Here is a 6,889-nt window from a genome sequence, read left to right on the forward strand (position 1 = left end):
GTCGGAGGTTTACATACACTTAGGTTGGAGTCATTAAAACTCGTTTTTCAACCACTCCACAAATTTCTTGTTAACAAACTATAGTTTTGGCAAGTCGGTTAGGACATCTACTTTGTGCATGACACAAGTAATTTTTCCAACAATTGTTTACAGACAGATTATTTCACTTATAATTCACTGTATCACAATTCCAGTGGGTCAGAAGTTTACATACACTAAGTTGACTGTGCCTTTAAACAGCTTGGAAACTTCTAGAAAATGATGTCATGGCTTTAGAAGCTTCTGATAGGCTAATTGACATCATTTGAGTCAATTGGAGGTGTACCTGTGGATGTATTTCAAGGCCTACCTTCAAACTCAGTGCCTCTTTGCTTGACATCATGGGAAAATCAAAAGAAATCAGCTAAGACCTCAGAAAAAGAATTGTAGACCTCCACAAGTCTGGTTCATCCTTGTGAGCAATTTCCAAACGCCTGAAGGTACCATGTTCATCTGTACAAACAATAGTACGCAAGTATAAACACCATGGGACCAAACAGCTGTCATACCGCTCAAGAAGGAGACGCGTTCTGTCTCCTAGAGATGAACATACTTTGGTGCGAAAAGTGCAAATCAATCCCAGAACAGCAAAGGACCTTGTGAAGATGCTGGAGGAAACGGGTACAAAAGTATCTATTTCCACAGTAAAACGAGTCCTATATTCACACAACCTGAAAGGCCGCTCAGCAAGGAAGAAGCCACTGCTCCAAAACCGCCATAAAAAAGCCAGAATATGATTTGCAACTGCACATGGGGGCAAAGATAGTACTTTTTGGAGAAATGTCCTCTGATCTGATGAAACAAAAATAGAACTGTTAGGCCATAATGACCATCGTTATGTTTGGAGGAAAAAGGGGGATGCTTGCAAGCCGAAGAACACCATCCCAACTGTGAAGTAAGGGGGTGGCAGCATCATGTTGTGGGGGTGCTTTGCTGCAGCTTTGCTTTGCTGCAGGAGGGACTGGTGCACTCCACAAAATAGATGGCATCATGAGAAAGGAAAATTATATGGATATATTGAAGCAACATCTCAAGACATCTGTCAGGAAGTTAAAGCTTGTGACCCCAAGCATACTTTCAAAGTTGTAGCAAAATGGCTTAAGGACAACAAAGTCAAGGTATTGGTGTGGCCATCACAAAGCCCTGACCTCAGTCCCATAGAAAATGTGTGGGCAGAACTATAAAAGCGTGTTCGAGCAAGGAGGCCTACAAACCTGACTCAGTTACACCAGCTCTGTCAGGAGGAATGGGCCAAATTAACTCAACTTATTGTGGGAAGCTTGTGGAAGGCTACCCGAACCGTTTGACCCAAGTGAAACAATTTAAAGGCAATGCTACCAAATACTAATTGAGTGTATGTAAACTTCTGATCCACTGGGAATGTGATGAAAGTAATGAAAGCTTAAATAAATCATTCTCTCTAATGTTATTCTGACATTTCACATTCTTAAATTAAAGTGGTGATCCTAACTGATGTAAAACAGGGAATTCTTACTGGGATTAAATGTCAGGAATTGTGAAAAACTGAGTTTATATGTATTTGGCTAAGGTTTATATAAACTTCTGACTTCAACTGTGTATACAGTATCCGTATGTTAGGAGAGTGGGGCATGAACAACTGTCTCTTTCTATCCACAACTGTTATTCTCCAACCAGTGACCACTGTAATCTATTTAATACTGTGAGGTTTGGAGTCATGTCCATTACACTCCTTTCCTTGCCTCCAAAACTGAAAAAATAATAAACACCCACAGATGCAAGGGCGTGTGAGGCTGGCTTGTTGTGTTCATCGGGTCAAATGGATCCCCAGCAAGTGGATAATCTGGGTTTAGCGCACCTCTCTGTGGACAATAATCTGCAGTCACTTAGATGGGGCCATAATTTTGAATGAGATCCAAATGGATTGCAGAGATCTGTCAGTTTCAGCATGTTAGCCTCTTTTAAAAGGCCCACTCTGGTTTTCCCTCTAATAGGCAACTCTCATAGACCGTTACTGAAAATAAACCAGTGATCTCTTACAGTTGGCCCTTTGGGTGATGTGAGAGCTGACTTAATTTACCATCATTGCTGTATTCATGTTAATGTAGCCCAGTATTAGACAGTTTAACAGAAACAAGGCTCCTCTGATAAGTACAGTATTAGCACTAAATCAGGAATTAACCTGGGTGTAACAAGCACATGTATGCCCTCTGTTTCCCGAGCTAATGATGTAAACCAACATGAAGTGAAAGTGTTAGTTTCCCACACATCCAGTCAGGGTTGGGGAGTAACTGATTACATGTGATCAGGTACATGTAATCCGATTACAAAAAACTGTAATCAGTTACGTTACCAGCAACAACAACAAAAAATATCAGATTACAGATACTTTTGAAAAACTAGGTGATTACTTATTGGATTACTTTTAAATTCAGAAAGAATGTTTGCGGGGAAAAAAAGTTACGTTACTGATTACGCTTGTGGACAGGTAACTAGTAACTTTTAAGGATTACATTTAGAAAATAATCTACCCAACCCTGCACCCAGTGATGCCATTGACCTCTAGGTGTCCCTAGTGCTCCTTACGCCCTGCCCTCAGCCTGCTGTTAGTCAGAACACTGTAAATGATCTTCCACTGAGTAACACATTGATTCAAGGCCAGGTTGAGTCGATGTTCAGTAATGCCCTAGGTTATGCTCACAGCTAACGTGACCTGTTCAAAACGTATGGAACAACAACTAAACTCAGCAAAAAAAGAAACATCCTCTCACTGTCAACTGTGTTTATTTTCAGCAAACTTAACATGTGGAAATATTTGTATGAACATAAGCTGAGACAACTGAGACAAACTGAACAAGTTCCACAGAACAGAAATGGAATAATGTGTCCATGAACAAAGTGGGGGTCAAAATCAAAAGTAACAGTCAGTATCTGGTGTGGCCACCAGCTGCATTAAGTACTGCAGTGCATCTCCTCATGGACTGCACCAGATTTGCCAGTTCTTGCTGTGAGATGTTACCCCACTCTTCCACCAAGGCACCTGCAAGTTCCCAGGCCCAAGCCCTCACCCTCCAATCCAACAGGTCCCAGACGTGCTCAATGGGATTGAGATCCGGGCTCTTCGCTGGCCATGACAGAACACTGACATTCCTGTCTTGCAGGAAATCACGCACAGAACGAGCAGTATGGCTGGTGGCAATGTCATGCTGGAGGGTCATGTCAGGATGAGCCTGCAGGAAGGGTACCACATGAGGGAGGAGGATGTCTTCCCTGTAACGCACAGCGTTGAGATTGCCTGCAATGACAATAAGCTCAGTCCGATGATGCTGTGACACACCGCCCCAGACCATGATGGTCCCTCCACCTCCAAATCGATCCCGCTCCAGAGTACAGGCCTCGGTGTAACGCTCATTCCTTCGACGATAAACGCGAATCCGACCATCACCCCTGGTGAGACAAAACCGCGACTCGTCAGTCCTGTCTGGTCCGGCGACGGTGGGTTTGTGCCCATAGGCGACGTTGTTGCCGGTGATGTCTGGCGAGAACCTGCCTTACAACAGGCCTACAAACCCTCAGTCCAGCCTCTCTCAGCGTATTGCGGACAGTCTGAGCACTGATGGAGGGATTGTGCGTTCCTGGTGTAACTCGGGCAGTTGTTGTTGCCATCCTGTACCTGTCCCGCAGGTGTGATGTTCGGATGTACCGATCCTGTGCAGGTATTGTTACACGTGGTCTGCCACTGCGAGGGCGATCAGCTGTCCGTCCTGTCTCCCTGTAGTGCTGTCTTAGGCATCTCACAGTACGGGCATTGCAATTTATTGCCCTGGCCACATCTGCAATCCTCATGCCCCCTTGCAGCATGCCTAAGGCACGTTCACGCAGATGAGCAGGGACCCTGGGCATCTTTTTGGTGTTTTTCAGAGTCAGTAGAAAGGCCTCTTTAGTGTCCTAAGTTTTTATAACTGTGACCTTAATTGCCTACCGTCTGTAAGCTGTTAGTGTCTTAACGACCGTTCCACAGGTGCATGTTCATTAATTGGTTATGGTTCATTGAACAAGCATGGGAAACAGTGTTTAAACCCTTTACAATGAAGCTCTGTGAAGTTATTTGGATTTTTACGAATTATCTTTGAAAGACAGGGTCCTGAAAAAGGAACATTTCTGAGTTTAGTTTCTGCAAGAGTGGAATGCTCTGCACCCTGAAGAGCTCCTCCAATGCATGTACTTAACTTCAATTAATTTGTGTTATCTCCCAGCATTAAGCAGGGCTAATGACTGAGCGAGTGAGTGCACTGTCATTACCTTGCTTTGCTTGACATCAAATGGCAATTGATAGCCCTCACTGAAAAGTACAGTAATGCACAGATTTGGGGGTTGATGAGCAAAAGCTAAAGCACCAGTAACTCGGTCAGTAAAAAAGTGGCCAGATGAAGCAGATGCAAAGTACATGACTGTTTTGCTAGCACAGACTGGAATATGTTCCGGGATTCTTCCGATGGCATTGAGGAGTACACCACATCAGTCACTGGCTTCATCAATAAGTGCACCGAAGACATCGTCCCCACAGTGACTGTACGTAAATAACCCAACCAGAATGGATTACAGGCATCATCCACACTGAGCTAAAGGGTAGAGCTGCCGCTTTCAAGGAGCGGGACTCTAACCCGGAAGCTTATACGAAATCCCGCTATGTCCTCCGACGAACCTTCAAACAGGCAAAGCATCAATACAGGACTAAGATTGAATCGTACTACTCCGGCTCCGAGGCTCATCGGATGTGGCAGGGCTTGCAAAATATTACAGACTACAAAGGGAAGCACAGCCGCGAGCTGCCCAGTGACACGAGCCCACCGCTTTCAAGGTGCTGGACTCTAACCCGGAAGCTTATACGAAATCCCGCTATGTCCTCCGACGAACCTTCAAACAGGCAAAGCATCAATACAGGACTAAGATTGAATCGTACTACTCCGGCTCCGAGGCTCATCGGATGTGGCAGGGCTTGCAAAATATTACAGACTACAAAGGGAAGCACAGCCGCGAGCTGCCCAGTGACACAAGCCGCGAGCTAAATGACTTCTATGCTCGCTTTGAGGTAAGTAACACTGAAGCATGCATCAGAGCATCAGCTGTTCCGGACGACTGTGTGATCACGCTCTCCGAAGCTAATGTGAGTAAGATCTTTTAAACAGGTCAACATTCACAAGGCCGCAGGGCCAGACGGATTACCATGATGTGTACTCCGAGCATGCGCTGATCAACTGGCAAGTGGCTTCACTGACATTTTCAACCTGTCCCTGACTGAGTCTATAATACTAACATGTTTCAAGCAGACCACCATAGTCCCTGTGCCCAAGAACACTAAGGTAACCTGCCTAAATGACAACCGATCCGTAGCACTCACGTCTGTAGCCATGAAGTGCTTTGAAAGGCTGGTCATGGCTCACATCAACACCATTATCCCAGAAACCCTAGACCCACTCCAATTTGCATACCGCCCCAACAGATCCATAGATGATGCAACCTCTATTGCACTCCACAGTGCCCTTTTCCACCTTGACAAAAGGAACACCTACGTGAGAATGCTATTCATTGACTACAGCTCAGCGTTCAACACCATAGTACGCTCAAAGCTCATCACTAAGCTAAGGATCCTGGGACTAAACACCTCCCTCTGCAACTGGATCCTGGACTTCCTGACGGGCCGCCCCCAGGTGGTAAGTGTAGGTGACAACACATCCGCCACGCTGATCCTTAACACGAGGGCCCCTCAGGGGTGCATGCTCAGTCCCCTCCTGTACTCCCTGTTCACTCATGACTGCATGGCCAGGCACAACTCCAACACCATCATCAAGTTTTCCGATGACACAACAGTGGTAGACCTGATCACCAACAATGATGAGACAGCCTATAGGGAGGTCAGAGACCTAGCCGTGTGGTGCCAGGACAACAACCTCTCCCTCAACATGATCAAGACAAAGGAGATGATTGTGGACTACAGGAAAAGGAGGACCGAGCACTCCCCCATTCTCATCGACGGGGCAGCAGTGGAGCAGGTTGAGAACTTCAAGTTCCTTGGTGTCCACATCACCAACAAACTATCATGGTCCAAACACATGAAGTTGTGAAGAGGGCACTACAAAGCCTATTCCCCCTCAAGAGACTGAAAATATTTGGCATGGGTCCTCAGATCCTCAGTTAGTAAGCAGCTAAAGACCTACTTCCAAGAAAACAACATCTTAAATGGAATGCAATCAGGTTTTAGGTCTGGCCACAGCACTGTTTCAGCAACATTGAAGTTTTTAAATGACATCCACTGTGCTCTTGATAAGAAGTTACATTGTGTGTCTTTTTATTGATTTGTCGAAGGCTTTTGAAACCGTGGACCATGCTGTGTTAGTGCAAAGGTTAAAATGTTGTGGAATTACTGGTCATGCTCTAGATTGGTATATAAATTACCTATCAAATCGTACACAATGTGTAATGGCGGATGTCCATAGAGGTGTGCTCAGGTATTCCGCAAGGTTCTATTTTGGGCCCACTGTTGTTCATTTTGTATATCAACAACATTGGGGATCTTATTGAAACAGCAGATGTTCATTTTTATGCAGACGATACTGTTCTTTATTCAAGTGGTAGTAGTTTATCTTTAGCTTTTGAAAATGCCCAAAGAGCATTTAACATCATACAACAGAATCTGTATGATTTAAAGCTGATTCTAAATTCAGGTAAAACAAAATGCATGGTATTTTCAAATGCCAGGGATGTTACAAATCATGTCATTGCTACATTGGCTGGACATACTATAGAGCAAGTTAAAGTGTTCAAATATTTGAGTGTGTGGGTTGATGATAAGCTGAGCTTCACTGTGTAG

The sequence above is a fragment of the Salvelinus alpinus genome, chromosome 9, assembly GCF_045679555.1.
Source record: "Salvelinus alpinus chromosome 9, SLU_Salpinus.1, whole genome shotgun sequence".
In the NCBI taxonomy this organism is placed as follows: domain Eukaryota; kingdom Metazoa; phylum Chordata; class Actinopteri; order Salmoniformes; family Salmonidae; genus Salvelinus; species Salvelinus alpinus.